General features: G+C 32.5%; 1 pseudogene; it reads left to right on the top strand.

Moving 5' to 3' along the window:
- The first annotated feature begins 256 nt into the window (after positions 1-256).
- On the top strand, positions 257-3906 carry LOC107854837 (annotated as a pseudogene).
- The last annotated feature ends 7221 nt before the right edge of the window (positions 3907-11127 follow it).

The raw sequence follows: 11127 nt of genomic DNA, 5'->3' as shown, positions 1-11127 counted from the left end.
TTGAGATACATCTTTGTGGGGTGAAATCAGTATTCACATACTATCATAGTTTCACTACAACAAAAAGGTCTATTTAAGATCAACATTTAGGGACCGGAATATAATCTCATTTCTAAAAGTATATTTATTGAGATGAGACTATATTCTCATCCCTAATTGTGCAATTTATTATGAAGGTATAAATTCTAGTCCTCAAAAAAGATTTAACTGGTCTCTAATAATTTAGAATCTTAAGAAGGAAAGAAATACCACCAAAATGCTAGTAAAATTTTTAATAAAAATCACAAACATCATTTTCTCATTACCTAAACCCTTCATTTCCACCAAACTCAAATCACAAACACCGTTTTTCTCATTACCTAGAACCCAAAAGATTCAATCTATGTCCATTCACTGCTCCATCGCCATTGCTCCATCGGAATTTGCATCTAAGGCAGCTTCCAAGGTGAAATATGTGAAGGTGAAGTAGATCATAGACAGCAGGGGAAATCCAACGGTTGAAGTTGATTTGATTACCGTTAATGATCTTCTTTACCGATCGGTGGTTTTGAGTGGAGCTTCTACTAGGATCTACAAGGCATTAGATCTTAGAGATGGTGATAAGAGTATATATGGAGGTAAAGGGGTACTCAATGCTGTCAAAAATATTAATGAGTTTTTGGGACCGAAGCTTGTTGGTGTTAATGACAGATAATTTAATCTTAGTACTTCTTTTTTGTAATGTGAAATTTTTGATCTTTTAGTAATATTCTTTCTCAATACCTACAGTACTTTACAAAATAGTAGTTTTCCTACTTAACAAGGTGAAAGTTTGTTTAGAGCATTTTTAATGATCAGAAAGAGTTGTTTAGAGGACTTGGACAATAATCAAGGTTCTTCTATGTTAGTATAAGGGGTTATGTATGATCCATTACTATGTAAGCCATTTTGTTTGCTCATTACTCGCTCGATTTCAATTTGTTTGTCTAATTTTAACTTGAAACGAAGTTGAAGAAAGTAAAGGATACTTGTGAGATATGTAGAATGTACCACAATGTGCTTTAATCTTGTGGTCTTAAACATGGCATCGAAAAAGTGAAATTAAAGAGTTGCCAAAAAGGAAAGAAACATTCTTTTTAAAATAGAGTAAAAAAAAAAAGCCATGACAAACAAATTGAAATGAAGAGAGTATAAAAGGGGTCGAGTAAGTTTAAGTTTTACTACAAGTCTTCATTGGTTGTCAATTAGCTGAAAACTTAGGTTATTGCATATATGATTTTGGCTAGTCATAATGAAATTTGCTAAAGCTTCGCTTGGTTCAAGTTGAGGTAGACATTAAGAAGATGACATAACATACCAAGACATCTCAAAAGATTGTTGAGAAGAGAATATTGGTGCAATATTGCCTAATAATAAATGAGAGGTTACACATAGCCAAAAATATTTATGATAGGTAGTTCAATGTACACAAGTTATACACGGTTACCCACATATATACATATATCATATAGTGCTGGCTATCTTTTGGTGACCATCATTTAAGTTTGTTTCTGTATAATAATAAATGTCATAGAAAGAAGGGCTACCTTGGCGGCTTCTTAATACTTCTCTGGTTTCATTTAAATATGGCCATTCTCTTTTCTTCTTGTGAAGAAACCAGACTGATGTCGATGATGTTATGATGGATATTGATGGAACTCCTAATAAATCAAAACTTGGGGCTAATTCCATTCTTGGAGTCTCACTCATATGTGTAAAGCTGGTGATGGAGCAAAAGTAGTACCTTTGTATAAAAACATTCAAGAAATATATGGAACCAAAGAACTTATAATGCCGGTTCCAGCGTTTAATGAGATAAATGGAAGGAGCCATCTGGTAACAATTTAGCTATGCAAGAATTCATGATTCTACCTGTTGGAGCATCAACATTTGGTGAGGCACTTTGTATGGATAGTGAAGGTGAGAAAATAATGTAAATATCTGTTCCTTCTATCTTCTGGAATTATGATTAAAGAAAATAATGTAAATATAAAATTTCCTCCCTCTTTCTTGATGGCTATTTGTCTCACTTTGACAAAATAGTGTTAGTTTCAGTAAATCTGCATTAGGAGAAGTAACCTTTGCATATTATGTGTTCTACTAACTTGTAAATAAGATCTCTTTACATAGTATTTTAGTTTTCCATACTTGATTGGAGAACAGTCTACCACACTCTAAAGGGAATTATCAAAGCTAAGTACGGGCAAGATGCATGCAATGTTGGTGATGAGGGTGGATTTTCTCCAAATGTTTGGGATAATAGGGAAGGGCTAGTATTTCTTATGGATGTAATTGAGAAGGCTGGTTACACTGGCAAGGCCAATTTTCTTTTAAGCCTTGTAGTTCTATTAAATTATTATATTTTTGGAAGTTCTGGACTTCCTAATTGAAAGATTGGTATAGATTAAAATTGTCATGGATGTAGCAGTATCAGAGTTCTTGACAAAAGATGCAAAATATAAACTCAATTTCAAGAATCAACCAAATGATGGAGCTCATGTACTTAGCTCTCAGGGCCTTTGTGAACTCTACAAGGAGTTTGTCAAAGATTTTTCTATTGTATCTATTGAAGATCCCTTTGACCAAAATGATTGGAGCTCTTGGGAATCTCTACAATCTTCAGTTGATATTCAGCTTGTTGGTGATGATTTTTTGGTGACCAATCCAAAGATAATTGCTGAAGCAATTTAGAAAAAGGCATGCAATGCATTGTTGTTGAAGGTAAAGATTTGTCTTTAAGAAACACACACATTTCTGTAGCATAGCTGCCTTGTTCCATCTGTTGGATTTTTTCTCATTTCAATTGCTTAGTTGCTCAAAGTTCTAAAACTTAATTGTACATAAAGTAAAGAAGCAAAGTGAAGTTATGCTACCTGTAAGGCACAACACCTTTGAGTTGATCTTGAGCACTTATAAGAGAAATAGCCTTAATACATTAACAGGAAGAGCCTTAAAACAATGGTGCTTAATTTGGAGCATTTCTCCGAAAAAAGTCGAGTATTTTTTCCTTTTTGATAACCTAAAAGCCAAGTATTTTCCCATTAGAAAGACTTGTATTTAACTAGTAGGAATCATCCTAGGAAGATCTTAGTTTAAACAATACAATACTAGTATGTATATGAACCTTTTTGAATGAACGCATTTGTCATAAGACAGTATGTTTATGAACCTTTTTGAATGAACTTTATGTTTGCATATTTTCTTTATGGTGTGATTAATACTGTGTTGCTCAGACACTTTAGAAATGTCAATTGGTGTGTATCGGATTATCTAATAGTAGTGTATTTTTGGAGAAATCGACACGGCTGCGGCAACTAAACTGAAGACTCCGGCTCAACTTAGGATTAATCTAAGTCCCTTTTTTTCAGGTATAACTTGAAGCACTTGACTCATCATAGTTCGCATGAACTATATCACTTTTCTTATGTATAGTTTTGTTTCAAGTTTTAATGGGAAAGGAGAAAATACAGACATAGAAAAAGCAACTTTTTTCAATATCAGGTTATTCACGGGTTCAGTCCTCTTAGATGCACATGCTAGTGAGAGCCTGACTCATTATCTTTCAAAATATTGCAGGTTAACCAGACTGGTACTGTGACAAAATCTATTCAAGTAGCATTAGATTCTAAAGTTGTGGGCTGGGGTGTTATGATCAGTCACCGAAGTGGTGAAACAGAGGATAATTTTATCACAGATCTGTATGTTGGTTTGGCTAATGGACAGGTATTCTCAACTTCCAGATGTTAAATGTTGGTTAATCTTTTCCACCCTTTTAACCTCCAACAGCATACTAATATTCTTTTAAATTCTCCCATAACGCAGATCAATACGGGAGCACCCTACCGAAGTGAGCGACTGGCAAAATACAACAAGGTTGGAACACTTTAATTCCCTTTCTTTCTTTCATCTCATTTATAATTGTTGCCTTTATATTGTTATTTTATCTCAAAATATCATTGTGTTTATGCCAGTCCCTCTTGATGCGTGTGCAACAACATTTTTAGAGATTGCGAGCTTTTTCTTAGAAGATATGTGTCTGATTCTCGATCAACTTATAGGCCAAGGGCGAAGGATCGGTCCTAAGTTTTTTGAAAGGCTCTTTGGCACTCTCGAAGCATATTGTTGAGGCTACCAAATACATCAGCATTACAGTCAATTTTTGTTAGTTTTAGCTTATGCTCAATTACTTTCTCCGATACCTAAAATCATTTTTTCTTATCAAAGTGTACAATACATGATTTTGGCCTCTCTCTTTTTCTTCTTGATGATATTAAACATGCAATATTGTTTGTACTGGGAAGGCTGAAACTATATTCTAGTGGGGATGAAAATCTCATAAGAGAACGGTGTTTATTCTCAAATGTGTCTACTCCTTTGTGTGGAATACACAGATTGTTAAGGAGTATCAAAATAATATTTCTTTTTGAAAACACCATGTAATAATAAATTGTAAGAATGAATAATGCAGAAAAAGATGGAAGCATGGGCAATATGCTTCTATATTAGTGCTATCAAGGATAGGCAAAATAACCTAGACATGGAGCGTTTTAACTCTAAATCTAACAAAAAGACTAGGAGATGGTGTGTTGAACTACTTCATACCAAACTTAAATCAAGTATATCTGCTATCCATAGAATACTTCCAGTTGCAAGAGAGATAGACATAGATAATTATTTAGGCTTTTCGGTTGTTTTTAGGATAAACTAGCCAGAGATCAGAATTTCAGCTTCAATTATAATTGTAGATTTTGTTTTCTACTAGGGGAGAGAAAAAATGGTATGTCGAATGAAGATGAAAATTGCAATAACTATTACTTGTAAACATCTCATGGCACTGGAACAATTTGACCTCTTGAACGTGTCTACAGGACAATGGTATGGTACCGAGTGACAAAAATGATTCATCAATTGACCTCTCTTGTTCATGCTATACAAGATCTTATGTTTCATATTTAATTCAAATTTATGCCTATATTGATGCCGTTCATTATGTACCTGTTCTTCTATTTAAATTTTCCTTTTGTTGCTATCCAAATATGTTATGTGATCCTAAAAATTTGCAGGAAGGGTTAAGCCGCTCATAAGCTTTCCTTGCTTCATGTCCCATGCAAGCAGACCGGCTGAAGTACGAGATCCTAGAGGTCTTACTGAGGATCTGATCAGAATTTCAGTTGGGATTGAATATGTCAATGACTTGATCGATGATTTAGACTATGCACTCAAGACTGGGCCTTCCTAGAAGATTAAGCAAATTTGAGAAAATTGATACCAAGCTTAAATGCACCTCATATCCTAGTGTTGATGCATAATTTAATCTCAAATATTTATTTTATATTTGCATCTTAATTCAAAATGTAATCATTTTGGAGCTATTTGTTTTGATTTTGGGGAAAATAAAGATTTGAAAAGGTGAGCAATTCATGGAATGCTAGAGAAGCAAGTTGCTTGTCTCTAAATGTTAATTAAGTTTTTGGTCTCTAATTATATCATGTTTTTGTATCAAGATTCTTGTTATCAGTTTGATCTAGGACTAGAATATCGCTCGTCTTTAAAAGTTGATCTACGACCAGGATACGGCTCATTCTTAAATGTTGATTTAGGAAAATAATTTTGCTTGTCGCTAAAGGATAATTTAGGACCAAGTATTTCTCGTACCTAAAAGATAATTAAGGATCAGGTAGTTAGTTTATTCAGACGAGATATACCATTGCTAAAAGATAATTATGACCAAGTAGTTAGTCTATTTGGGATAAGATATATCATCGCAAAAGGATAATTACGACCAGGTAGTTAGTCGATTGGGACAAGATATACCATCACTAAAAGATAATTAGGACTGGGTTTTTTGGCGTCTCAAAAGGATTTTAAGGACCATCTTTGTTGACTCGTTGCTGTTAAGCTTTAGCGGCGGAGCCTGTTAGGAAGGGACGTGACTAGTTTTTTTCCTTCCTAAAAAAACAATTGGGACAAGATTTGGAATCTTTGAGACCAGATTTCCCTTCCTAATAGGCTGTTTTTCTTGTAGTGTTTGCAGCATGTGGTCACCCAAAGAGACATGGCCTTGAGGCAGGGAAAATGGATGAAAGTGATCAAGGACTATGACATATCAATTTTATATCATCTGGGCAAGGTCAATATGGTGGCAAGTTCATCAAGTCAGAAGTTTGTAAGCATGGAAAGCCTGGCATTATTGGAGGTATCGAAGAACCCATTTTCTAGAGACAATAGTTGACTAGTGAGGAAGGGGTTCTAGTTCATATAAAGGCTAGATCCACGTTCTTTAACTATATCAAAAGTAAATAGTTTAAGGCTAAAAAGTTGATCAACCTTAGAGAAAAAGTATTGCAAGGTGAGGCTAGAGGGGCAATTCTTGATTACTAAGGATGGTTAAGAATTTTGGTCATTTATGTGTGCCTCGTGTAGTTAAATTGATTTTTATTATTCTGGTAAAGGCTCACAATTCCAAGTATTATATATAAATGGATGCAATCGATATGTATAGAGACTTGAGAAAACATTATTGGTAGAGAAGAATGAAGTGTGACATTGTAGATTTTGTGAACAAGTGTCAAGATTGACAATAGGTTAAGTATGAGTATCAGAAACCTAGTCGTACATTTTAAAGGATTCCCATTTTGAACTGGAAGTGGGAAAGAATAACCATAGATTTCAGGAGAAGTCTTCCTAAGACCTTGAGAAAGAGTGACTCTATAGGGGTTATCATCGATCGAGCGACCAAGTCGGATTATTTTATTTCGGTAAGGGTAGATTATGATAATTCTAAATTGGTCAAAATTTATCTAAAGTATGGGGTTCCTATTTCTATTGTGTCAAATAGAGGTACTCTGTTTACCTCTAATTTTTGGGAGAAGTTTCAGTCAAAGTTGTAGTTGAGATTGGACCTGAGTACAGCATTTCATCCATAGACCGAAAGACAGTTAGAACAAACTATTCAAGTGCTCAAGGATATTCTTTAGGCTTGTGACAAATTTCAAGGGTTAATGAGACCTGTACTTACCCCTATGTGAGTTTGCCTACAATAATACCTACCACTCCAATATTGATATGGCTTCTTTTGAAGCCTTTTATGATAGAAGATATAGGTCGCTTATAGGATGGTTTGATGCATTTACGGTGAAGCCTTGAGGCATAATATGCTTAAAAATTTGATGAAGAAGGTAAGTTGGATATAAGAAAACATCTCAAAGATGACAAAAAGAGTATATAGATAACAAGGTAAGAGATATGAAGTTTGAGATAGGTGAGAAGCTACTTTTGAAAGTGTCGCCCATAGAGGGAGCAATGTATTTTGGTAACAAGGGTAAGTTGAGTCTGAGGTACATTGGAACCTTTGAGGTTTTAAAGGGAATGAAGTCAGTAGCCTATAAGTTGCCCTTGCCTCATATATTGTATGAAGTTCATTCGATATTTCATGTATCCATGCTTAAGAAGTACTATGGAGATAGAGATTACATTATTCAGTGGGATTCCAAATTGTTTGACAAAGAGGTCTCTTAAGAAGAGGAGTCAATTGCTATATTGGATAGACATGTGATGAAATTAAGAACCGAAGTCATTCCATCTATAAAATTTCAAAGGATAAATCATCCAGACGAAGGTGGATATGCGCAAGTAGTACCCGCATTTATTAATAAACTCCAGTAAATACTCTTGTTTTAGTTGCATTATTTTGGGCTAGTTGTTATTCAAGAATAAGCGAGTGGTAAATTGGTACCTAATGTAACGACCCAAATTGTATTATGCTAAAATAAGGAGTAGAACCTTTGTTAAATTTCCCTTAAACAAGTTATAAGAAATTCAAATTAGATGAATTTTAATGGTGGAATAGTTTAAAAAAACTTGGTATTAATGTGATAATTCTTAGGGTGTTTGACTTGATTTTTAGATAGAGTAATAGTTTAAAAAGTCTAGCAACTTTCAATATGTAAAATGGATCAATAGAATTCTGGTTATAGAATTTATCATGAAAAAGTTAGTTCACGTCGTCGTATTTTAAGGGGTGTGCTGTAAAATAGATTCATTTGATGAGAGACCCTAAGATTCAACCTCAAAACTACTGCAGAGGTAACCTCATTTCATTGTGAACCACTATAGCGGTAATTTTTACCACTGCAGTGGTACCGATGCAGTTGTAACTTTATCTCCATAGCGGTAAAACACAATTTTCAGTTTTAAAATTCAGAAACATATTTTTTATTTTATTTTTGAAAATAACAAATCAAGGCACTAATGAAAGCAATTTTCTACAAATTTTTAGAATTTTCATCTCTGGATATAAGATTTCCTAAAATTCTAAACATGAATTACTTCTAAAATTATTACAAATCGCTAGAATCATGTTCATAATAGAAATTGGGGTTTAGCTGTAATTTATGAACTAAAGGTGAATTGATGAGAAAGTGATTAAAATCAATTGTTAATGATCCTAGAGTGTTAGAAAATACTATTTGGTGTAGAATTATGGTTGTTCATATTAAATAAAGTAGAATTCATGAGAGTTACAGGATATAAAATCATAGGATGATGAAGTAGGCAAATTTATGGTTAAAATTGTTGATTATTGATCCCTAATGGTTAGAAAGGATGAAATAATTAAAATAGGCATGTAAACTTGTTATCATAGATTAAGAACGAAGTGAAAGGGAAAGGAAAGACAAGCTCGTGGCCTAAAGGTGATTTCGAGCAGAGAATTGAGCTATGTTACAGTTTATTTGTAGCAGCTAGACTTGATTGACTTTATTATTATATGTAAATTAAGTATTTTTAATTGTAGTCATGCACTACTTGTGATTATTACTGTATTTTCATATTCATATTTATTGATGGTGATTTGTGATGGTGTTGTGAAGATGAGTTAATGATATTAATCATGATAGTGAGACCATGATGATGATGATATTGATAAGGAAAATGATGATATTGAAATGATGATGATAATGTGGAGATTGATATTGATTATGATGAGATGTTGATGATGCTGAGATGAAAAAAAGTGATACGTACACCTTGAGTACATGCATTCATCAAAAGCATTAGATTTATAAATCTATGTTAAAGTGAACCTTGTTGAAGAATTTACCAAAGTGTTGAAAGTGTAATCTTGTACCTGTACTCTTGTTGAAGTGAAATGTCACATCTATAGTTAGTTTACTCTAATTGTAAGTTGTCTTAATTTTTGTTGCTTATGTTTGATTTATCTATTTGTATGGTGTTGAGTTGATTCAACTTATGATGCCTACAGTGCTTGTTGATATACCGATGCTACCTGTACTCTTTTTTTATTGAGTGCAGAGCGTGTTCCAATGTTTGAGATGAGATCTCAACTTTAGCTAGCAGTTCTAGACTTTGATTCAAGAGTGAGCACCATGATCTGGCAGTCATTGAATTATTTTACTTCTGTTCATGTTCTTTATTTTAGGACTAAGACATTTTCATAATTATTTAGTATTTCTGAATAATTTCTTAGTTATAGTCTTTGATATTCATAGTTGTTCTTATACTGTGACTTTAGGTCTCGAAAAATGTAATAGATAGAGAATTTCTGCACTTTATTTTAGTTTGATAATTGTTTAGGTTGAAACTTTATTTTCTTAATGAATATTTGGGTTTGAGTGACTTTATAATGATAATGTTGATAAAACGTAAACTGAATGAGTATTGGACTTAATTAGTGAGGGTGGGGTTAAATAGGTCTCCCGCCATTGTGATGATGTCAATCATGACTATTTGGACCGTAACAGACTACTTTTCTTTGAATGATAAATGTTAACTCATAAAAATTACAAAATACTTTGAAAGCATAAGAAGTTTACTTGCCAAACTGACAGATGAAATAATCATCGATCAAAAATATCTTTTAATTTTAAAATTATTAATTACTTTTGAAATGGTAATTCGAATAATATTAACTCGTTGACCAAGAAAAAAAAGTGTTAATATTCTGAAAACTAATAAAAGGACTAGTTCATTAGTTTATAATTTATAACTCACTCGAATATTTTTAACTTTTTTTACTTTTACTCAATTTTTTTAAAGAAGAAAAAAAGGAAAGAAGTGCATTAAAATAAAGAAATTATTTAGAAGCACAACAAGATCACATACCAACATAGCATAAAAATATTCCTAATTTTCTCTATATCTACAACCCAAATAATTACAGTAATGATCAAGTTAGAAAAGAATATATAAGTTAAGTGCATTGAGGAAGCTTCTCATAATGAAGATAATATTCTAAACAGGGTTGTTTATAAAAGTACATTGCAAACTTATATTGCAAAAAATTAGACCAAAACTTACATTATAATTTCATTTTCCAAATTAAAATAGTTTGCCTTATAACTGAAAACTAACCTTTTATGGTGATTCCTCTCCTTCTTCTTCTCAGTTCTTCCTTTTCTTATCTCTCTTCATTGACATTTTTCTTTAAGAAAAGGCATAACTTTCTTCATTGGCAGCAACAGAAAATCATAAGTTTTGAATCGCTAATATCTAGCTCAGTTTACTTTTGTCATTCAATTCTAATTGATTAATTTTTTTAATTATTCCATATTACATTAAATAGAATAAAATTGGTTCATCCATTGTTGAAGCTCAAAGCTTCAAAATTTAAAACACGAATTTCTATAAATAAGCTCTATTTTGAGTTAGCACTGTTGCAAAAGATTGGTTATATATTGAGGAACCCAAATTCGAAATTTTAGATGATTTAGTATGATTTTATGGTATTTTTGGTTGAATTTGGTGCTTGAATTCGAGGAAGAAAACGAAGTCTATTTTTTTGTATAACAATATACAATACAGTTTTTTTATTCCGGTGATATTCTTCTTCCTATTTGCTTTATACACACTTATACAATGTACATACATTATTTAAACATTACATGTGTGTGTGTGTGTGTGTGTGAGAGAGAGAGAGAGAGAGTACATAGTTTTATAATTTTATATATTATTGTATAATTGTATATATATACACCCAATTATGCAAAATTATAAGAAGTATATAGTACACTAATATACAATATTATACACAGGTATACAAAAAATTAACTACTTCTTCTTCCTTGATTTCAGGCATCAGATTCATTCAAA

The sequence above is a fragment of the Capsicum annuum genome, chromosome 4, assembly GCF_002878395.1.
Source record: "Capsicum annuum cultivar UCD-10X-F1 chromosome 4, UCD10Xv1.1, whole genome shotgun sequence".
Classification (NCBI taxonomy): domain Eukaryota; kingdom Viridiplantae; phylum Streptophyta; class Magnoliopsida; order Solanales; family Solanaceae; genus Capsicum; species Capsicum annuum.
This window is presented reverse-complemented; position numbering and strand designations above follow the sequence as displayed.